The sequence below is a fragment of the Anomaloglossus baeobatrachus genome, chromosome 6, assembly GCF_048569485.1.
Source record: "Anomaloglossus baeobatrachus isolate aAnoBae1 chromosome 6, aAnoBae1.hap1, whole genome shotgun sequence".
NCBI classification, from domain to species: Eukaryota; Metazoa; Chordata; class Amphibia; order Anura; family Aromobatidae; genus Anomaloglossus; species Anomaloglossus baeobatrachus.
In genome coordinates, this window is record NC_134358.1 from 88,833,319 (window position 1) to 88,857,240 (window position 23,922).

A 23,922-nucleotide genomic window follows, 5' to 3' on the forward strand; every position below is an offset into this window, starting at 1 on the left:
ACATAGTATTCAATGCAGCCTCGTAACGAGGATGCAGTGGTAACTACAGGTTATTTCTCACAGTCGGTAATGTGAATACATTACCGCTCGCGAGAACTGCAGTGTCCCACAGGGTCACTGCTGTTTGAGAAATACTGGGGGGGTTGGGGAAACACAAATGTGCCGCCCCCGCGACAGCCGACGGGCTGCTCTGACCCAGATACACAGTGGCTCGAGGGGTCTCCGGATCCGAGGCAGGGTCGCGCAGCTACCCGGAAATAAAAAAGGGGAATTGTTTTGGGGTGGTGAATGGGATAGTGTTCGTGACGCCACCCAAGGTGTGTGGTAACATGAGGGACCACTGTTGCTGTTTGTGGGTGAGCCCGGAAAAGACGGTGTGGCAGCTTGAGATGTTAACCCCTCCATGGGCAGGGGGAGTGGTGTCCCGGGACTCGGTGATGGATGGAGTGGGGGACCCGCCAGGGATGAAGGGATATCGGGTACTTACACAGTCCAAAGTCACTGACGCTGACACCAGGTAAACCAAACTCTTGAATGCACTGCTTCTGCGGGTCGAGCACGCTGGGACCATGCCCCTTTAGTGTTGCTGGTTTTTCTGAAGCCTTGTCCCTTGGCACTGTGTGTCCTCTGTATGGATCCCTTTCGCTTAGAACTACTTGGGTCCTGCTCACCTGTGTGGCTAGCAGGGTGAGCTTGCTCTCAGGGTTCACACTTGGGATTTTCTGGACGGTTGCGGGAAGTCCTATCCCCCTCGTTGTGCTAGTACCCCGATTCTGGAGCGGGTGGGAAACGGTTCCTGAAGACTCCATTCTCCCGTCGGGTGAATTACTGGGCTGCGTGAAGCTTCTTCCCAGCCTAGGGTCTGCATACCCCATAGTGCTCTGGCCCCTGCCCGGTTGTAGTACAAGGCAGCCAGCCCGCTCTCTGTAGCGGCACTGTGCTCCCTGTCACTACCCCCCGCTACTGAGGTTCCAGCTCCTTCCAGGCCAGGCCAACGTCTGGCACCTGGGACGGGTACAGGAGCCCAGCTCCACAGCGTGACCTGTCCTGTCACCGCTGTCTCACTGCTCAACTACTACTCAACTGACATCTCTGCCCTCCCTCTTCCATCCCTCCATTTGGCTGGCCCTATTCCCCTCAGGCTGCCCAATTGGTGTTTGGTGGGTGTGGTGCAGAGTGTTCCTCAGGATTTTGATATACCTGTTGGTAGCAACACCAAATTGACAGGCCCTATAACCAAGGAGGAGCGGGTACCATGCAGAAGGGCAGATTGTACGGCACCCTTGTGACGAACTGATAGGCTAGGGCGTCACACAAACATAAAAAAAAAACAAGTCATTCTCCTGTACTATAGTCGGGAGTATAAATCCATTTAATGTATTTGCAGCTATATGACTACTCTGTCCTACGTTCATTACTCTACATTTATCAACATTAAATCTCATTTGCCAAGTATCTGCCCATTCAGATACTTTATCCACATTGTAATATTGTAGTGCCAAGGTCAGTTTTTAATAACATACATAGTTTAGCATCGTCAGCAAAGACTGCCACTTTACTCTTAACTCTTTATTAATGACCCACAAGGTCATTAATAAAGAGATTAAAAGGAAACGGTCCTAGCACAGATCCCTGCGGTCCCCACTGCTGACTATATAGAGAACGTACCATTTTGACAACATTTTGTTTCCTATCTTTTAGCCAATTCCTTACCAATCTGCATATAGTTCCCCTAGACTCTATTTCTGGAGCCTCCATATAAAACTGTGGTACCATAGCAAATGTCTTTGCAAAGTCCAGATAAATAACATCAGCTGCCTTACTAACATCCAGATTTACACTTATCTCTTTTTAGAAAACCAACATGTTCTGCCGGTGATCTCTTACAATAAACACCAAAACTTTGCATACTACTGATGTTAGACTTACTGGACAGTCATCATCTCATTCAATCCTGTAGCACCAACCCTGTTACAATAGATTTTAAAAAGATGAGATACAGTGGTTTGTCAATTACTGAGCTAAATTCCCCTAATATCCATGGATGAATGCCATCCGGCCTGGGGGACCTGTCAATGTTTAATTTATTCAGACACAGGAATACTTTCTCTTGTGTTAAACTAGCCATATATGAGGTGGTGAACTTTGATTTTTGCCTTGTTGAATGATCCCTGGAACAGTCAGTTCATTGGTGAACATGGATGGAAAGTGCCTGTTTAATATCTCAGCCTTTTCTTTGTCTACTATAATTATCTTGTTTAAGAGGCCAATACCATTATTTTTCCTTTTTGGCATTGCTGTATTTATAAAAAAACATTTGGGATTCATTTTAATGTCACTGGTAATTTGTATTTCAATAGCTAACTTTGCTAGCTTGATTTCTTTCTTTTTTTTATTACATTTCCTATTGAGATCTTTATACTCCTGAAATGCTATTTCTGTATTTTTGAACATCAAAATTTTAAATGTCCTTTGTTTTTATCTTATAGTTTGTACTGTCTTATTTATCCATAGTAGTTTCTTTTTATTCCTGGACATTTTATTACCAACTGACAGAGGTATTGTCTTGAATTTTAGATAAGAACTTGCGGCTTTTAGCACAAGCAAAAGACCCATTTACCCTTGAATGACTGTGTCTGGATAATTGAAATCCTCATAATAAGGACCTGATTATTATTTGCTGCTTATTTAATTTTTTGCAGCATTTAATCCTCTATCTGTTCATCTATAGTGGGAGACTTATAGCAAACTCCAATTACCTTCCATTATTGCCCTCCCTATGTACTGTAGAGTTATCCATATTGACTCCACATTGTCGCAGTTCCCCCCCAATGTCATAATTGAGCATAGGTCTTAAGATAGATTTGATGAAAATACAAACACCCCTCCACCTTTGTAGTCTTTCCTGTCCTTTCTGAATGTAGTGTACCCTCTACATATTTCAGCTAGTCATGGCTCTCATCCAATAGCCTTTTAATACTGTTAACACTTTTATTACTCCTACTCACCTCTCTACTTTCCTTGCACTTCCCAGCCCCGCTAAATCTTCATTGACGTCTACTGCTCCACTCTCTCTGTCTACTCTATCTATTAACTTATTTACACCACTACTCTGAATACTCCAGATCCTAGTTTAAAAGCTTCTCCTTCCATTTGACTATTTTTCTTCCCCAGCACAGCTGCACCCTCCCCATTGAGGTGCAGTCTGTCCTTATTGTAGAGCCTGTAGCTGACAGACAAGCCGATCCAATTCTCCATGAACACAAACCCTTCCTTCCTGCACCAATTTCTAAGCTACTAATTTTTCTCCTTAGCCTCCCATTGTCTTTCTAGTAATGCTCTGAAAACACCACCTTGAAAAGTCTGGCCTTCAGCTTCTTTCCTAGTTCCCTGTAATCATTTTTAGGAACCTTCCACCTTCCTCTAACTTTGTCATTAGTACCAATGTGCACCATGACAGCTGGCTTTTTCCCTAGCCCCACCCAGCAGTCTGTCTATCCGATCCGCAATATGCCGAACCCGAGTACTTGGCAGACAACACACTGTTCGGCATTCATGGTCTCAACGGCAGATGACCCTTTTTGTCGGTCTAAATTTAGAGTCCCCTACCACAAATATTTGTCTGGTCTTTTATGCTCTCCTATTTCCCTCCTTTTGACATCAGTAATTCTCCTGATTGTTAGGAGCAATGACTTTCTGTAGTGATCCTAGTCCTGGACCTGCATTCCTAATATCAGCCAAAGAGGCATATTTACTAGATTGTGCCCGGTAAGGACTAGACTCCTTGACACTTTTTCCCCTACCTCTTCTTCTAACTGTTACCCAGCTACATAATTCTGGATCTTGACCTTCCCCCCCCCTCCACCTTCCTACATATCATACCACCAGTCAGAGTCACTCACTGAGCTCTAAACTCCTCTCCAGGTTTTCAATGCTCCTGAGTAGAGTTGAGCGCGGTTCGCGGTTCGAGGTTCTCCAGTTCGCGGCTCGAGTGATTTTGGGGGCTGTTCTAGATCGAACTAGAACTCGAGCTGTTTGCTAAAGCTCGATAGTTCTAGATACGTTCGAGAACGGTTCTAGCAGCAAAAAGACAGCTAATTACTAGCTGGCTTTCCGCTGTAATAGTGTAAGTCACTCTGTGACTCACACTATAATGAAATTTCAGTGTATAGTGTGCGGGAACAGCGCATTCAGATCACTGCTGTTTGAATAATGGCGATCGCCATTTTTTTTTTTTTTTTTCCTTGTCTTCCTTCCCTAAGCGCGTGTAGTGGGGCAGGCCAACATGTCAGCCAATCCCAGACACACACACAGCTAAGTGGACTTTTAGCCAGAGAAGCAACCGCATGTGTGATAGGATGTCCATGTCACATGTCCCTGCATTATAAATACGGGCATCTGCCCATCTGGACGCCATTATCTCTTCTGCGTCTGGGTGTCAGTCACCGCTGGCGTAGCTCCTGTCTCCGATACTGCTGTGGACGCTCTATACACAGCGCTATACAGAATAGGGATAGAAGTTTCTTTCAGCCCTTGTAAGGGCTAATACCGGCAGGGTCAGAGCCATAGGTGACAGTCAGGGCCGTGAAAACAGATTTTAACAGCTACACAAGAGGACAGCGTCTGTGTAGCTAAGGTCAGGGATTTCCTCGCTGCATTTCCCCATTAGGAGGGATAGAAAGGAAGGCTTCCTTTCCTCTACCCAGACCCACAACCCTGCCACTGTACCCTCCTGCCCTTTGCACACTCAAACTCATTGTTACTAAGCCATTATACTAGCAAACACTGAGGAAACTGACATCCTAAACGTGGCTGTTGGACTTCTGTATTGTCCCACTAGTGCAAAGATATTTGCAGCACGTCTGCCTGCATTGCACACTCAAACTCATTGTTACTAAGCCATTATACTAGCAAACACTGAGGAAACTTAGTGGCATCCTAAACGTGGCTGTTGGACTTCTGTATTGTCCCACTAGTGCAAAGATATTTGCAGCACGTCTGCCTGCATTGCACACTCAAACTCATTGTTACTAAGCCATTATACTAGAAAACACTGAGGAAACTTAGTGGCATCCTAAAAGTGGCTGTTGGACTTCTGTATTGTCCCACTAGTGCAAAGATATTTGCAGCACGTCTGCCTGCATTGCACACTCAAACTCATTGTTACTAAGCCATTATACTAGCAAACACTGAGTGAACTTAGTGGCATCCTAAAAGTGGCTGTTGGACTTCTGTATTGTGCCACTAGTGCAAAGATATTTGCAGCACATCTGCCTGCATTGCACACTCAAACTCATTGTTACTAAGCCATTATACTAGCAAACACTGAGGAAACTTAGTGGCATCCTAAACGTGGCTGTTGGACTTCTGTATTGTCCCACTAGTGCAAAGATATTTGAAGCACGTCTGCCTGCATTGCACACTCAAACTCATTGTTACTAAGCCATTATACTAGAAAACACTGAGGAAACTTAGTGGCATCCTAAAAGTGGCTGTTGGACTTCTGTATTGTCCCACTAGTGCAAAGATATTTGCAGCACGTCTGCCTGCATTGCACACTCAAACTCATTGTTACTAAGCCATTATACTAGCAAACACTGAGTGAACTTAGTGGCATCCTAAAAGTGGCTGTTGGACTTCTGTATTGTGCCACTAGTGCAAAGATATTTGCAGACAGCACGTCTGCCTGCATTGCACACTCAAACTCATTGTTACTAAGCCATTATACTAGCAAACACTGAGGAAACTTAGTGGCATCCTAAACGTGGCTGTTGGACTTCTGTATTGTCCCACTAGTGCAAAAATATTTGCAGCACGTCTGCCTGCATTGCACACTCAAACTCATTGTTACTAAGCCATTATACTAGCAAACTATGCTGCCAGTTTAAGGGCCGTAGTTGCATTGTCAGGGATAATTATTGTTGTTTATTCTGCTGTTAATAAAGCTAGACCACCGCTGAAATCTACACCACCTCTCAATTTTTACTACCACATTTTAAGTGCACAATCTTGTCGCAATCAAAATGAGTGGCAAAATGACAGATGCTGGTGCAAAGGGGAAGAGGCGTGTTGGAAAAGGAAAAAAAGGTTTTGTCCATGGGGAAGGTGGCAAAGCTCCATTAACATCTGCTGAAGATAGCCCATCTTCCAGCAAAAGTAAGATGTCTACTACTTACCGTGGACAATCCGATGTGCTCCCTTTTTTACGGACACGAACAACTGGAACAAAGGTAGATGATGGCCAAAAAAGGAAAATGCTTGAATGGATCTCAAGTGGTCCAAAGAGTGCCCTCTCCGCCACCTCAACTACCGCATCCAAAAAATACCAGTCCTCTGGGTTGTCAGCCCAATCACACTTGCATTCTCCCAGCTCTGAAGTCTCCATCCGCCCTGCACAGTATGGTGGAACTGAGATGGCTGAGTCTGCAGAGCTGTTCAGTCACACTATAGCCTGAGAATCAGAAGTCTGCTCCCAAGCTACAGTGAGTACAGACCAGGAAATGGTCTGCAGTGATGCCCTGAACGTTTGTGACTCTGATTCAGGCCGTGAGGACCAAGTTTCTGAGCATAATGTTGACCCTTTTTCACAAACTGTAACACCTGTTGTTATATACAATGAGGAACATACTGATGACGATGAGACGCAGATACCAGATTGGGATGACAACTTAAATATTCGGTCAGGGCAAGAAGAGGCTCGGTCTGAGGGTGAGGGGAGTGCAAACACAACAATTGATGAGGAAGTTCTAGATCCCACCTACTGTCAACTCACAGTCAGGCACTCGAGGAGGTCAACAGAGGCGGTGGAGGAGGATGCAACCGACAACTAAGTTACCTTGCGCCTTCCTGGACAGAGTCGAAGCACTGGTAGCACGTCTACAACTGCATCCTCAGCCACCACTCTGCCTCTGAGCACTAGTCGGGGGGGCTTAGCAGGTCACATGCCCTCTAAGCCTTGCCTAGCCTGGTCCTTTTTTGACATAGCAAAAGATCAGCCAAATTATGTGATCTGTAAAATTTGTCGTGATTCTGTTAGTAGAGGGAAAAACCTCAGCAGTTTGACAACTTCTTCCATGAATCGTCACATGAATAAATATCATATGTTGCAGTGGGAAGCTCACCATGCTGCAATGCGGCCTAGCGGAGCGAACCATCCACCGCCTGCCCCTTCCAGTGCATCCGCGCGCTCTTCATCTTCTAGGACTGTGGGGACAGCTGTCACACCTGGTTTTCCACGCACAACTTCCACCACTGTAACCGCAACAGGTAGAAGCTGTTACTTGATCTTAGCTAGGCTTTTCCACCAAACAACCGTGCAAGTGCAGAGAGTGAATCTCCCAGTTGTAACTTGACAAACATGGGACGGTCTCGTCATCTTCAACAGTCTACCCGTACCAGTAGCACCGTATCTGGTGCTGGTAACAGCAATTTTATTGAATCTTTTCATAATTTTTTTAGGCCGTCCTTTGCAAGGCCACCAGAGACAACAAGTCTGACACATAGTCAACGGCTGGAGAGGATGATACAGGAGTATCTCCAAATGAACATCGATGCCATGACTTTGCAAATGGAGCCTTGCTCATTTTGGGCTTCAAATCTTGTAAAATAGCCAGAGCTCTCCATTTACGCCTTGGAGATTTTGTCATGTCCAGCTGCCAGCGTTGTCTCTGAACGTGTCTTCAGTGCTGCTGGGTGTGTGCTGACAGATAAGCGCACGTGTCTGTCCAGGGACAATGTGGACAGACTAATGTTCATCAAAATGAACAAGTCATGGATCCACAAGGAATTTACTACCCCTGTGTCATCCTGGGGAGAGTAAATGCTTGTGGATTTGGAGTGTGCTTGATGCAAATCAAAACATCCTGTTTGCAACTAGGGCACAAGTGCTGCCACTGAAGGGGTTAGTGTCTGTGTGGCCCAATTTTTGGAAAAAAGGGAGACACCGCTTGGAGTAACCCTTGCTTGCTGTGTTTTTTAAAAGGAGCCAAGATGAACAAGTCATGGTTCAGCAAAGACTTTATCTACCTACCCCAGGGTCATCCTGGGAACGGTTAAGTATGGCGTATTTTTGAATGTGCTTGATGCAAATCTAGCTGTGAAGTGTACAACTGGGGCACAAGTGCTGCCACTGAAGGGGTGAGTGTCTGTGTGGCCCAATTTTTGGAAAAAAGGGAGACTCCACTTGGAGTAACCCTTGCTTACATTGTTTTTTAAAAGGAGCCAAGATGAACAAGTCATGGTTCAGCAAAGACTTTGCTACCTACCCCGGGGTCATCCTGGGAACGGTTAAGTATGGCGTATTTTTGAATGTGCTTGATAAAAATCTAGCTGTGAAGTGTACAACTGGGGCACAAGTGCTGCCACTGAAGGGGTGAGTGTCTGTGTGGCCCAATTTTTGGAAAAAAGGGAGACTCCGCTTGGAGTAACCCATGATTGCTGTGTTTTTTAAAAGGAGCCAAGATGAACAAGTCATGGTTCAGCAAAGACTTTGCTACCTACCCCGGGGTCATCCTGGGAACGGTTAAGTATGGCGTATTTTTGAATGTGCTTGATGCAAATCTAGCTGTGAAGTGTACAACTGGGGCACAAGTGCTGCCACTGAAGGGGTGGGTGTGTGTGTGTGTGGCCCAATTTTTGGAAAAAAGGGAGAACTCCGCTTGGAGTCACATTGTGGTGTTTTACATGATCTTAGAAGGGCGTGCCATGCCTATATCTGTGTCTCCTCCTCTATTTCCTTGTCCATTTCTTTTGTTTTCGCATGAGTATATGTCCTTGTCACTTTCCCATGTGTTTGTGTTGTGTTGTGAGTTGTTTGTCACCTTTTGGACACCTTCGAGGGTGTTTTCTAGGTGTTTTATGTGTTTGTGATTGCCTGCCATTGTTTCCTATGCGGTTCGAGTTCGGTTCGTCGAACGTTCGCCAAACTGAACTCAAACGAGACCTCCGTTCGACGAACCGAACTCGAGCCGAACCGCGGCTGGTTCGCTCATCTCTACTCCTGAGTGTTGCAAGCTGCATATTTAGAGTCATTTGCTAGGCTTACAAATATGTAACACGCTTACATCATGCGCAGACATATTCACCCTCAAACGGCTGTTCAAGGCATGAATACATCTCACAAAATGCACATCTGGTAGCATTGTCCATGGCGCACATACTAAATGGGGAGAAACAGTGCAGATAAAAGCTGAAAAACAGTGGAAAGCACCCAATTATGCTGTTATGTTAAACTATGATATTGTTTTTAAAGGGAACCTGTAACCTGATTTGGCAGCTATAAGCTGTGCCCACCACCACTGAGCTCTTATATACAGCATTCCAGAATATTGTATATAAGAGCCCAGGCTGCTGTGTATAACGTAAAAAAAAGCTTTTATAATACTCACCTAAAAGGTGGTGAGGTCCGATGGGTGTCGCTGCTCTCCGGTCCGGTGCCTATTCCCTGCTGCAATCTCCTTCCTCCTTCTACCCAGCCCAGTGTGGATGACACTTCTACGTCATCCACACAGGCCGACATTACGGTCCTGCAGAGGTGCACTTCTCTCTGCTCTGCTTAGGGCAGATGAAAGTACTGTAATGCGCAGGCGAGAGGAAAGGTTAAAGACCACCTTTGCATGCACACTACAATACTTTGATCTGCCCAGATCTCATGCCGGCCATTGTGAATGACATAGGATGCATCATGCACACAGACCTCAGAAGAAGGACGGCGATCACTGCAGAGAGGAGGCGCCGGACTGGAAGGCAGCGACACCCATCAGACCGGAGCGCCCGCTAGGTGAGTATTATAAAAGTGTGTTTTACATTCTACACAGCGGCCCGGGGTCTTATATGCAGTATTCTAGAATGCTGTATATAAGAGCTCACTGGTGGTGGCTGCAGCTTATACTCACCAAATCTGGTGACGTGTTCCCTTTGACTATGGACTTATCTGCAGCCCCTGCACTTAAAATGCAGCCCTGCTTTGAGTCACTGGAACTTGTAGTTCTACAACCAGCAAGTAACAGGTGTGACTGCTAGAAACACTAAAATCACCTAACACAAATTATAAGACCTTTTTTTAACAGCCCACACAGGCAAATAGACAATGCCACAAACAAATACAACCAAATACAACAATTACATTTATCACAAACTATGATATTGTGTTTAACTATGCACTTACCTACAAACCCCTTCCCCCCCCCCCCTTTTCTCAGCAGCCCTCGCTTTGAGTTACTGGAACTTGTAGTTCTCCAACCATGATGTTCGTATATTTTAAAGGAGAAGTATAAGCTATAATTATTAGGGAGGCTCTTGACTGTTGTTTTGGATCCAAATTCGGAATCACTCTGGACACTTTAATTTACTGCATATTAACTGCACTCAAAGCAAATAAGCCCGGACATATTACACCGGAATCTTCTCATTCCCTCACATTTGAAAATTGAATAAGTGTAATTGGCTTGTTAATCCTATCTGTCCCTTGGAGCTGAAATGAGAAGGGGAGAGGCATTTGGTATTGGCAGCTGTTAGACTATCATTAAAACGGCAATGTCCCAGCTGTGCGTCTTATGTTGGTAAGGTTACATGGGCTTTAACCTAAAGGGCTATCTGGGGAATGGGTTTTACCAGTAAGCTCCACGACAAGTTGAGTGGTGTCCATCTAATTTGCCAATAATTATTGAGCTTTATCTAAGTCAACCGGAGAAAGTCGATCAGATCTGAGCCGGTAGATCGCTCCGAGTGGCCAAGTACTATGGCTCAAGCTGCTCTTTGGTTCATCACAGTCAATGATGGGGGAGGAATGAAGCTGCTCTGTTTGATTAGCAGTGTGTTTAATTTGACTATTTATAATGAAGCATATCATTTAAATTTTCCTTTACAAATGAGTCCAACTCTCGTTACAGACTGCAGGCTCTGTTAATTGTTGCAAACATTGCTTTTTTTAATGTTATTAGCTCGTTGGCACAATCTCCATTGTTGACTAAAAAACTTGGCAAGATCAGGGTGTGCTGAATAATTTAGATGGTTGGCAGCTGGAGCCAGAGAACACACACTTCTAGGCAGACGCACATGCTGCTTGCACTCTTTATATAAATGATTGTATACAAAGCGGAATAAATTCTGCAGTGACTTCTGCATCTGTTTACAGGTAAACACTGATGTTATTTTCTGAACTACACTAACAGGATGGTTCACACAGACTAATGTGATGTACAAAGCAGATGCACAACAGACTGACAGTAATTTTGATGAAAATTTAAAAATGACATTACAACTGGCAATGTATGGAAAAAGGTTTCCTGATATCATCATACGTTACGGGAACAGGATATTCATTATTGTCATGCCTACTGCTGGAGCGCAAGTTTAGCACTCAGCGGCTGAAAATGTACATTATCGACTAATGGATCTATAAATATATCACAATTGGGTTCATGCCAAGCCAAAGTTAGAAACTAGAGATGAATGAATCTTGAAATTCGCATTCACCAGCTTCCCTGAATTCTTCTAACAAATTTGATTTGCAGCAAATCAATTAAATGAATCTCAAGTACCGTACTATAAAGCCTCCAGTTGCACTCAAAAGACATGTATAACACTCTGGGGTCTCCCAGGATGGCACCAGCCCCTTTCAAGATTTATAATTCTCCTTAAACACAGTCTTATAAGGCCTGTTTCACACCAGTGAAAAACACAGATGTTTTTCACTAACGTGTTAAAAACGCATATGTCCCTCCATGTGCTGTGATTCTGGCACACGTGGGTTGTCCATGTGCAATCCGTGATACATTATTCGTCATCTGTGATTGCACATGGAGATAAACTCACCTGGCCCTGCTTCTGCTGTCTATGGTGCTGAACTCTCCGGCTCTGCTGCACCTGGCTGCTGTGTCTCTCACCTCTGAAGCTACTTCTGCATTGACTGTGGCTTCATAACTGAATATGCATGCCAGTAATGAGCCGACCAGGAAGAAGCAGAGAGCAGCTGCTGAACACAGCTTTGCTGGAGAAGGTGAGTTTAAAAAGCTTGTTATTTTCAATCTCCGTGTTTTTCTAGTACGTGTTTCATGGACCACACCATAGTGTGGCCCGTGAGACATCAGTGATGCCAGAAAAAAACAAACATGTCTCCATGCAGCAATCACGGACACGCATGTATGCCGCACGGAGACACAGTCAGTAAAAAATCACTGATGTGTACGCAGACCCATTGATTATTATGGGTCTGCGTATGTCCGTGATTCTGGTATGTACAGTACTGACCAAAAGTTTCGACACACCTTCTCATTCAAAGAGTTTTCTTTATTTTCATGACTCTGAAAATTGTAGATTCACATTGAAGGCATCAAAACTGTGAATTAAAACATGTGGACTGAAATACTTAAAAAAGTGTGAAACAATTGAAAATATGTCTTATTTTCTAGGTTCTTCAAAGTAGCCACCTTTTGCTTTCATTACTACTTTGCACACTCTTGGCATTCTCTTGATGAGCTTCAAGAGGTAGTCACCGGAAATGGTCTTCCAACAGTCTTGAAGGAGTTCCCAGAGATGCTTAGCACTTGTTGGCCTTTTTGCCTTCACGCTGCGATCCAGCTCACCCTAAACCATCTCGATTGGGTTCAGGTCTGGTGACTGTGGAGGCCAGGTCATCTGGCGTAGCACCCCATCACTCTCCTTCTTAGTCAAATAGCCCTTACACAGCCTGGAGGGGTGTTTGGGGTCATTGTCCTGTTGAAAAATAAATGATGGTCCAACTAAACGCAAACCGGATGGAATAGCACGCCGCTGGAAGATGCTGTGGTAGGTATGCTGGTTCTGTATGCCTTCAATTTTGAATAAATCCCCAACAGTGTCACCAGCAAAGCACCCCCACACCATCACACCTCCTCCTCCATGCTTCATGGTGGGAACCAGCCATGTAGAGTCCATCCGCTCACCTTTTCTATAAAGACACGGTGGTTAGATCCAAAGATCTCAAATTTGGACTCATCAGAGCAAAGCACAGATTTCCACTGGTCTAATGTCCATTCCTTGTGTTCTTTAGCCCAAACAAGTGTCTTCTGCTTGTTGCCTGTCCTTAGCAGTGGTTTCCTAGCATCTATTTTACCATGAAGGCCTGCTGCACAAAGTAACAGTTAACAGTTGTTCTAGAAATGAGAAGGTGTGTCCAAACTTTTGGTCTGTACTGTATAAAACTGTCACATATGTACCAGAAACAATGATGTGGGAAAGAGGCCTTAGGCCTCTTTCACACGTCAGTGAAAAACACACACTTTTTTCCCGGACGTGTTGAAGGTGCGTATGGCCCTATGTGTGCTGTGACTTTGGTACACGTGTATTCTCCTTGTGCTATCCGTGATAGGTCAAGGTGAGCAGGAACTTTACTCTCACCTGTCCCCAGCGCTGCTGTCCATGGTGCTGATGTCTCTGGCGCTGCGGTCACACTTATTTCTGGACCCGGGGTGCAGTGAATATCCAATGAGCATATTGAGCGGGACCTGATGCAAGTGACAGCACTGCCGAGGACAGCAGGGCTGGAGATAGGTGAGTATAGAAAATCATTTTATTTCAAAGACCCGTGTTTTCTCCAGTATGTGTCACATGGATCACACCCCTGTGTGGTCCGTGTGACATCAGTGCTGTGTAAAAAAAAGGACTTGTCACACAAACATGCATGTGCACCACACAGACACACAGTTCGTGAAAAATCACTGATCTGTGTGCAGACCCATTGATTTTAATGGGTCTGCGTATGTCAATGATTCCGGTACGTATAAAAACGGCGACATACATACTGGAATCATGGACGTTGGAAGGGAGCTTTACAAATTTCCAAGTGACCTCTACATATGTGTAAACAGCTGATAACATTTCATCACTGTTGTACTGTTACACACTTATGTACAGTTGTACAATTTATTCAGTGTTTTATGGATTTCTTTCTCTATATCTATGGTAAGCTGTTAGCTATGATTTCCTCTCACTATGCGTATTCACTAAGAAATACTGCATTTTTTTATTTTGTTTTTAAAAAAGCTGTGAAAATCCCTCTTGATTGGATGGCCTATACCATGTGATCTAATAGTTGTAAGGCATTATGAAGAAGACTGTCCAGCTACACCCAAGGTTATTTGAAACTTAAAATGTAATTCTCTGCAACATGTAAATTGGTGGCAAAAACATTAAATACAGAGTAATCAAGTGCACGATATGGGGAAGCCTGCAGTCAGACACAGCCAGACTCCCCACAGAGAAGGCGGAAATAGTTTATCACCATATCTGCCTTTTTAATTGCTGCATATGTGACACCCTGGACACCCCAGGGGTCACAGGTCATTACACACACCGCATACACCCCCACCCCAGTAAGGTACCACCAGTCAACCAAAAGACCTGATTGCCTCTCTCGGAGTCAGACAGGCATACCAGGTTGGCGGAGTCAGGTGGATAGACACGCCCTCCGAGGAGTCTGCTGGCCTGAGGCAGGAAAACAAGAGAAGATGATGATGAAGATAGATGAGAGAGAGGAGCACAGTTCTGCTCGGGGCCTGGGTTGGAGCCCAGGACTCCAGATCAGTCAGGCAGGCAGACGGTAGAGGCCGCCTGCAGGAGACCGGGAATATGACCGGTGGAACCGTAAGGGACCGGGACAGGGTAGTGGCCTGCCGGAACCGAACCGGTGAGCCAACTGGATACCGGAGCACCAGGCAGGGTACTCAGACCCCGAACTAGGCTTTAATCCACCACCATAGTAAAATCAACTGATTGCAGTCTGGACTTCAGGGGTTCATTCCCACCTAAGTCCCGACTGAAAGCAACAGCCCAACCCTTCCGGATAGGAGCCACCGCCAGAGGCCAGAGATCCAAGGGGCTAGCATCTGCGGGCACACGGGCTCCTACGACACATATACGCCAGGGAGCGGGCTACCAGTGCCCAGGCACAGTAGCCAAGATCACATACAGGTGCAGGAGAAATGCGGACATTACCAACCTATCGGGAGAAACTACAGCCGGCTGTGGGCCCCGTTCGTCACCCCGTTTGGTTTACCAGTTACTCTGTGTGGTTTAATTGTGAGTACACCAGTGCCCTCAGGCACCGCACCGCGCTGCACCGCCATCTTGTGCCCTGCACCCCGGCCCCTCGCCAAGCGGGCCCCGGGACCAACACCCCCTACCCATGGAGGGGTCTACACCTGGCTGCGCCCCTACACTGCTCCCGGGAGTCCCCGTACCTTCACCGCAGCGGTGGTGTCCACCATCACCACAACCCGTGGGTGGCGTCACGAACTTCTCAACACACAAATTCCCCCCCACCCCTGCGTGCACCGCCACTACACCCTTACAGAGCGACGTGACCCCCGGGTCCGGAGGCACTCGAGCCACCGACACACGAGCCCGGACCCGAGCGGCTCGGCGGTCGCAGCCGAGGCCGTGGGGCGGTACACATACACAACACTGAATGAGCGCTGTGTATGAAGTATGGGAAACACTAACAGTGCTTCCTATTCTGGACCCAGAAAATATGTAATCACTGGATGCCAGGAGGGAGCAGGCACTATTGAGTCATAACAGACACAGATCAGTTCTGTTGTTCAAGCAGGAGGCGAAATTTGCTCAGTAACTGGGGTCAATGTAGCAGCCTAAGGCACTGGAGAAATCAGGATTATAAAAATTTGTTTCAATGTTGATGTGCCTCCTAAAGGTATTTTATGGAAGATTTAGAAAGAAAATTAACAACTACAATTTTGCGGTTTTCCAAATCAGTTTAACTCTGAATATAATAGTCTAAAGTGCAATTTAAGTCTTATAAAGTCATGTGTATGACAGGTATATGCTCATCTTCAAATCTATAAATTATACATAAAAATACTTTTATGTCTGAATACATCTCACAAGACGAGTATAACCTATCCAGCTCGAGGAGATGTGATTCAAGCTTAAAATGGAACTTTACTTTCAACTAATTTTGCAGAAATAAATACATTTTGCATAATGTACAGGTCAATATAAGAAACCTTGTCATATATTTTATCACAAAAAAGAGCTTGCTTATCACTTATCAGACTCGTCTGCCTCTTCTACTTGCCTGAAACACGTATCATCCACTAAAAAAAAACAGCTCAAGAACTATTTTGCTCAAATGAGACAGCCCAATAGCTTTTCTAGAAATTGGATGGAGAGGATGAGTGAAGAGCAGGAGGTAAGCGGGCTTTACACGCTACGATCTCGTTGGGGTCACGGATTTTGTGACGCACATCCGGCCGCTGTAGCGATTTCGTTGTGTGTGACTCCTAGGAGCGATTTTGGATCGTTGCAAAAATGTCCAAAATCGCTCCTCGTTGACATTGGGGGTTTTCTCCCAATTATCGCTGCTGTCGATTGGGTGAAGTTGATCCTCGTCCCTGCGGCAGCGCACATCGCTACGTGTGACGCTGCAGGCACGAGGAACCTCTCCTTACCTGCCACACAACAGCAATGAGGAAGGAAGAAGGTGGGCGGGATGTTCGTCCCGCTCATCTCCGCCCCTCCGCTTTGATTGGGCGGCCGCTTAGGGACGTCGCTGTGACGCCGAGTGAACTGCCCCCTTAGAAAGGAGGCGGTTCGCCGGTCACAGCGACGTCGCCGAGCAGGTAAGTATGTGTGACGCTGCCGTAGCGATAATGTTCGCTACGGCAGTGATCTTCACATATCGGCATAACGATAGGGGCGGGTGCTATCACGCTCGCCATCGCTAGCATCGGCTAGCGATGTCGCAGCATGTAAAGCCACCCGTAGAAACAGGCAGAGGAAAAAAAAAATCAAAGTTGTCTGTGTATGCTAAAAAATGAAGGAAGACCTGGAATCCCTCTCTGTATGCTGTGCTGTGAATAAGAGACCAGGAATAGATAGTCTCCCACCACCAGCTCCCAGTGGATTGCAAATTATAGATAATACATGCAGAGGGAGAATCTAATAAAAATGAAGTACACAAGTTAGTTTCTCTAGTACCCTAGCTATTACTAATAGCTGTCTAGCTGAAAGCTAGTCACATTTGAAACTAGATTTTTGCAAAAACAGCAGACCACTTTTGAAGAAAGTTTTTAGCATTTAATATGTAAAATACTATGCTTATATATAGAATGGCGGACTGGCCCACCAGGAGGTCGGGAGAACCCCTGGTGGGCCCCTGCTATTGATGGCCACGCCCCCTAGGCCCCGCCCCCCTACCCCTCTTGGGCCCCTATGGATATGTGTGAGAGGCCCCCCCGGCCGGTAATTTCACTAATCATATCGGCACATTGCCGATATGATTAGTGACAATCCCATTCCCTCTGCAGCGGCAAGCAGGGAGAGTGATCTCCTGCTCTGCCTGCTGTCACTGTCGGTGCCGCGCGGCTCTGACTCATCTGCGCAGCGACACTGCAGGAGGGGGCAGTCTCAGAGTGATGACTGCTTCCTTCCTGCGCAGGTGCTGGCAGCATCGCGCTGCGGAGGACGGACCAGCGTCGCCCCAGGCCAGGCTACAGGAGCAGCAGCACGTGAGTATAGAAGTCGGGGGCCCGGGGGGGGGGTGCGGGGGCCTGGGTAGCGAGCAGGGGCCCTGGGGAGGGTGAATGCGGGGGCCCATGGGAGCAAGCAGGGGCCCGGGGGAAGGGGCGGTTGGGCATGTGGAGACTGTGGGCAATCAGATCAGTAACATTAACCCTTATTCCATTGAAATGTCTGCACAGTCAGGGGTGGGATTCAGCCGGTTCTGTCCGGTTCTGGAGAACCAGTTGTTAAAATAGCAGCTGGTTCCCAGAACCGGCAAGAAACAGCTCCAGCGATCCGGTTCCCTGTATTCATTTGTGTTAGTGTCTCTTTAAGACACTGACACAAATGAAACCCTGTACCTCCGTATGCGCCGCACTTCCGGGTTCAGTGGACCCTGACCCGGCGTGCAGCGACGTGCTGACGCTGCAGAGGTCACGGCAGTGTGGGGAGGTAGCTCCTCCTCCTGCCGTCTGTCAGCGTCAGGCCTTGTGCGCACTAGACGTTTTTCCTGCGTTTTTAGCGGCATTTTTTATCGCGTTTTTTTGCAGAAAACTATGTGACATTGCTTCCCCAGCAATGTCTATGGGTTTTCAGAAGTGCTGTCTGCACACAGCGCTTTTTTGTAGCTGCGTTTTTTTGGTGACCACAAAAATGCAGCATGTCAATTATTCCTGCGTTTTTCACTGCGTTTTCCACCCATTGAGTTCAATGAGATGTTCAAAAACGCAATGAAAAACACAAATTGCAAATATAGCTGCGTTTCTATGACTAAAAACGCGGCTCTAAACGCAAGAGGTGGGTACTGTAGTGACGTGTACAGGAAGAGGACTCCTTCTGTTGGTAAACACAGAAGCGTGAATCCTCCTGGTACCGGCATCGCCGCTTCCATCTCCTGTCCGGCGCCATGTCCGCTCCCGTGCGGCGCCATGTACGGGCAGGAGATGGAAGCAGCTGCGAAGTCAAAAGTGAACAGTAGAGAAAAAAATGTCATACTCACCTGTCTGCAGCCTCCCGGTGCCATGTCCGCTCCCAGCTCCTCTCCCGGTACCGCCACCCCTGCTCCGGGTGTGTGCAGACGGCCGGGACACCTCCGATAGCTGCAGGACCTGGCGCTGATCACCTGATGCGGTCACCTGACAGAATCAGCTGACAGTGACAGTGGTGACGCTGGCTTTTTACTACCCGGCCGGCTAAACTATCAGCTGATGCCGTCAGGAGACTTCATCAGCTGATTACCGCCGGGTCCTGCATTGATCGGTCTGACAGGAGTCTTCACTGAAGTGTGTATTTTTTTTTTTTTTTTTTGCACTGATGCATCAGCTGATTGTATAAACGGCTTTTATACAATCAGCTGCTGTGTCATGGAATTCACATCCTTGATCCTGACACATCATCTGATCACTTTGCCTTCCAGCAAACCAATCAGAGGATATTGGATCCGGATTGGACGTCGCGGGACCCTTGACCCAGGATTACTGCGGAGGGGGGTTCTTTATTTCAATAAAGATGGAGTCACTAATTGTGTTGTGTTTTATTTCTAATAAAAATATTTTTCTGTGTGTTGTGTTTTTTTTTTTATCTTTACTAGAAATTCATGGTGGCCATGTCTAATATTGGCGTGAGATCATGAATTTTGGGCTTAGGGCCACTTGATAATATACAGCTAGCCCTAACCCCATTATTACCCAGCGAGCCACCCGACATCAGGGCAGCTGGAAGAGTTGGATACAGCGCCAGAAGATGGCGCTTCTATGAAAGCGCCATTTTCTGGGGTGGCTGCGGACTACAATTCGCAGAGGGGGTGCCCAGAAATCTTGGGCACCCTGCACTGCGGATTCCAATCCCCAGCCGCCTAGTTGTACCTGGCTGGACTCAAAAATTGGGCGAAGCCCACGTCATTTTTTTTTAAAATTATTTAATGAAATAACAAAAAAAAAGGGCTTCTCTATATTTTTGGTTCCCAGCCGGGTACAAATAGGCAGCTGGGGGTTGGAGGCAGCCCATAGCTGCCTGCTGTACTTGGCTAGCATACAAAAATATGGCAAAGCCCACATCATTTTTTTGGAGGGCAAAAAACTCCTGCATACAGTCCTAGATGGAGCATGCTGAGCCTTGTGGTTCTGCAGCTGCTGTCTGCTCTCCTGCATACACTAGTGGAGAATGAAGAACATATTGAAGAAGGAAATTACATCAGACCTTTTTTTTCAACAATCTTTAATGGCATTGTTCACTGATAAAAAAACGCATAAAAAAGCAGTGAGCAAAAACGCAGCCAAAAATGCACAAAAAACGCAGTGTGAAAAAAACACCTAGTGCGCACATACCCTTAGTGTGCAGAGAGCCACGGAGGATGGAAAACAGAGGAGAGGCCACCGGTGCTTGGAGCAGGTAAGCGCTCAGTGAGCCGAAGATGCAGGGAGAGGGGCCACATAAGATGGCAGCTATATGTGGCTATATGGGGAGAGGGGCCACATTAAGATGGCAGCTATATGTGGCTATATGGGGAGAGGGGCCACATTAAGATGGCAGCTATATGTGGCTATATGGGGAGAGGGGCCACATTAAGATGGCAGCTATATGTGGCTATATGGGGAGAGGGGCCACATTAAGATGGCAGCTATATGTGGCTATATGGGGAGAGGGGCCACATAGGATGGCAGCTATATGTGGCTATATGGGGAGAGGAGCCACATTAAGATGGCAGCTATATGTTTCTATATGGGGAGAGGAGCCGAATTAAGATGGCAGCTATATGGGGAGAGGGGCCACATAAGATGGGAGCTGTATGGGAAAAGGAGCACATGGGATGTGATCTGCTGGGGAAAGAGGCCATAATGGGATGGGATCTGCTGGGGAAAGAGGCCATAATGGGATGGGATAAACAGGGGAAAGAGGCCATAATGGGATGGGATCTGCAGGGGAAAGAGGCCATAATGGGATCTGCAAGGGAAAGAGGCCATAATGGGATGATATCTGCAGGGGAAAAGAGGCCATAATGGGATGGGATCTGCAAGGGAAAGAGGCCATAATGGGATGGGATCTGCAGGGGAAAGAGGCCATAATGGGATCTGCAAGGGAAAGAGGCCATAATGGGATGAGATCTGCAGGGGAAAAGAGGCCATAATGGGATGGGATCTGCAAGGGAAAGAGGCCATAATAGGATGAGATCTGCAGGGGAAAGAGGCCATAACGGGATGTGATCTTCAAGAGAAAGAGGCCATAATGGGATGAGATCTGCAGGGGAAAAGAGGCCAAAATGGGATGGGATCTGCTGGGGAAAGAGGCCATAATGGGATGAGATCTGCAGGGGAAAGAGGCCATAATGGGATGGGATCTGCAGGGGAAAGAGGCCATAATGGGATGGGATCTGCAAGGGAAAGAGGCCATAATGGGATGGGATCTGCAGGGGAAAGAGGCCATAAAGGGATGGGATCTGCAGGGGGAAAGAGGCCATAATGGGATGGGATCTGCAGGGGAAAGAGGCCATAATGGGATGGGATCTGCAAGGGAAAGAGGCCATAATGGGATGAGATCTGCAGGGGAAAAGAGGCCATATTGGGATGGGATCTGCATGGGAAAGAGGCCATAATGGGATGGGATCTGCAAGGGAAAGAGGCCATAATGGGATGAGATCTGCAGGGGAAAGAGGCCATAATGGGATGAGATCTGTAGGGGAAAAGAGGCCATAATGGGATGGGATCTGCTGGGGAAAGAGGCCATAATGGGATGGGATCTGCAGGGGGAAAGAGTCCATAATGGGATGGGATCTGCATGGGAAAGAGGCCATAATGGGATGGGATCTGCAGGGGAAAGAGGCCATAATGGGATGGGATCTGCAGGGGAAAGAGGCCATAATGGGATGAGATCTGCAAGGGAAAGAGGCCATAATAGGATGAGATCTGCAGGGGAAAGAGGCCATAACGGGATGTGATCTTCAAGAGAAAGAGGCCATAATGGGATGAGATCTGCAGGGGAAAAGAGGCCAAAATGGGATGGGATCTGCTGGGGAAAGAGGCCATAATGGGATGAGATCTGCAGGGGAAAGAGGCCATAATGGGATGGGATCTGCAGGGGAAAGAGGCCATAATGGGATGGGATCTGCAAGGGAAAGAGGCCATAATGGGATGGGATCTGCAGGGGAAAGAGGCCATAAAGGGATGGGATCTGCAGGGGGAAAGAGGCCATAATGGGATGGGATCTGCAGGGGAAAGAGGCCATAATGGGATGGGATCTGCAAGGGAAAGAGGCCATAATGGGATGAGATCTGCAGGGGAAAAGAGGCCATATTGGGATGGGATCTGCATGGGAAAGAGGCCATAATGGGATGGGATCTGCAAGGGAAAGAGGCCATAATGGGATGAGATCTGCAGGGGAAAGAGGCCATAATGGGATGAGATCTGTAGGGGAAAAGAGGCCATAATGGGATGGGATCTGCTGGGGAAAGAGGCCATAATGGGATGGGATCTGCAGGGGGAAAGAGTCCATAATGGGATGGGATCTGCATGGGAAAGAGGCCATAATGGGATGGGATCTGCAGGGGAAAGAGGCCATAATGGGATGGGATCTGCAGGGGAAAGAGGCCATAATGGGATGAGATCTGTATGGGGAAAGAGGCCATAAGGGGATGGGATCTGTATGGGGAAGGTCGTCCATTCCAATTTTATCAGGGCTCCTTTAGTAATAATTTTTAAAAACTGTAGAAAAATCATTTAATACAATATGACTGACAGTGACTGGAACAACTGGTGCTGGACAGGAGAGTGACGGTATAGGAGGGGAAGAAGGGGAAAGAGATTTTACTTTAAATTACTTGTATTTTTTGGTTGAGGAAATTGCGTGAAAATGGGTGTGGCTAACATAATGGGTGTAGTTTTCAAATGGGCGGGGTTTACAGAGAACCTGTTAAAAATTTGAATCCCACCCCTGCTATATACAGTACGGTAACTGCATGGTGCTGGTGGGCCCCAAGATTGATTTTTCCTGGTGGGCCCCAGGTACTCCAGTCCGCCGCTGTATATATACAGTAAAGGCCCCGTCACACTAAGCAACATCGCTAGCAACATCGCTGCTAACGAACAACTTTTGTGACATAGCAGCGATGTTGCTAGTGATGTTGCTGTGTGTGACATTCAGCAACAACCTGGCCCCTGCTGTGAGGTCGTTGGTTGTTGCTGAATGTCCTGGGCCATTTTTTAGTTGTTGCTGTCCCGCTGTGAAGCACAGATCGCTGTGTGTGACAGCGAGACAGCAACAACTAAATGTGCAGGCAGCAGGAGCCGGCTTCTGCGGACACTGGTAACCACAGGGGTAACCAAGAAGCCCTGTCCTTGGTTACCCGATATTTACCTTCGTTACCAGCCTCCGCCGCTCTCACTGTCAGTGCCGGCTCCTGCTCTGTGCACATGTAGCTGCAGCACACATCGGGTAATTAACCCGATGTGTACTATAGCTAGGAGAGCAGGGAGCCAGCGCTAAGCGGTGTGCGCTGCTCCCTGCTCTGTGCACATGTAGTTGCAGCACACATCGGGTAATTAACCCGATGTGTGCTGTAACTAGGAGAGCAAGGAGCCAGCGCTAAGCGGTGTGCGCTGCTCCCTGCTCTGTGCACATGTAGCTGCAGCACACATCGGGTAATTAACCCGATGTGTGCTGTAACTAGGAGAGCAGGGAGCCAGCGCTAAGCGGTGTGCCCTGCTCCCTGCTCTCTGCACGTGTAGCTGCGTGTAGCTGCGTGCGCTGGTAACCAAGGTAAATATCGGGTAACCAACCCGATATTTACCTTAGTTACCAAGCGCAGCATCGCTTCAGTGCGTCGCTGGGGGCTGGTCACTGGTTGCTGGTGACAGCTCACCAGCAACCCGTGTAGCGATGCTCCAGCGATCCCTGCCAGGTCAGGTTGCTGGTGGGATCGCTGGAGCGTCTGACTGTGTGACCTCTCACCAGCAACCTCCTAGCAACTTACCAGCGATCCCTATCAGGTTGTATCGTTGTTGAGATCGCTGGTAAGTTGTTTAGTGTGACGGTACCTTTAGGTCCACAAATATTTGAACAGTGACACATCTTTTCGCAGTTTAGCTGTTTACCAAAACATATTCAAGACACAGTTATATAATCAAAATGGGCTTAAAGTGCAGACTCCCAGCTTTAATTTGAGGGTAGTTACATGCTAACTGGAGTAAAGGTTTAGTAATTACAGCTCTTTAATATGTAGCTGCGACTTTTCAGTGGACCAAAGTTAATTGCATAATTGCCTCAAAAGCTCGTTAATGGGTTACATGGACTATTCCCTCACTATCCCATCATCAATTAAGCAGGTATAAGGTCTGGAGCTGATTCCGGGCGTGATATTTATGTTTGGAAGCTGTTGCTGTGAATCTTCAACATGTGATTAAAGGATCTCTCAAAGGAAAAGAAACAGACCAT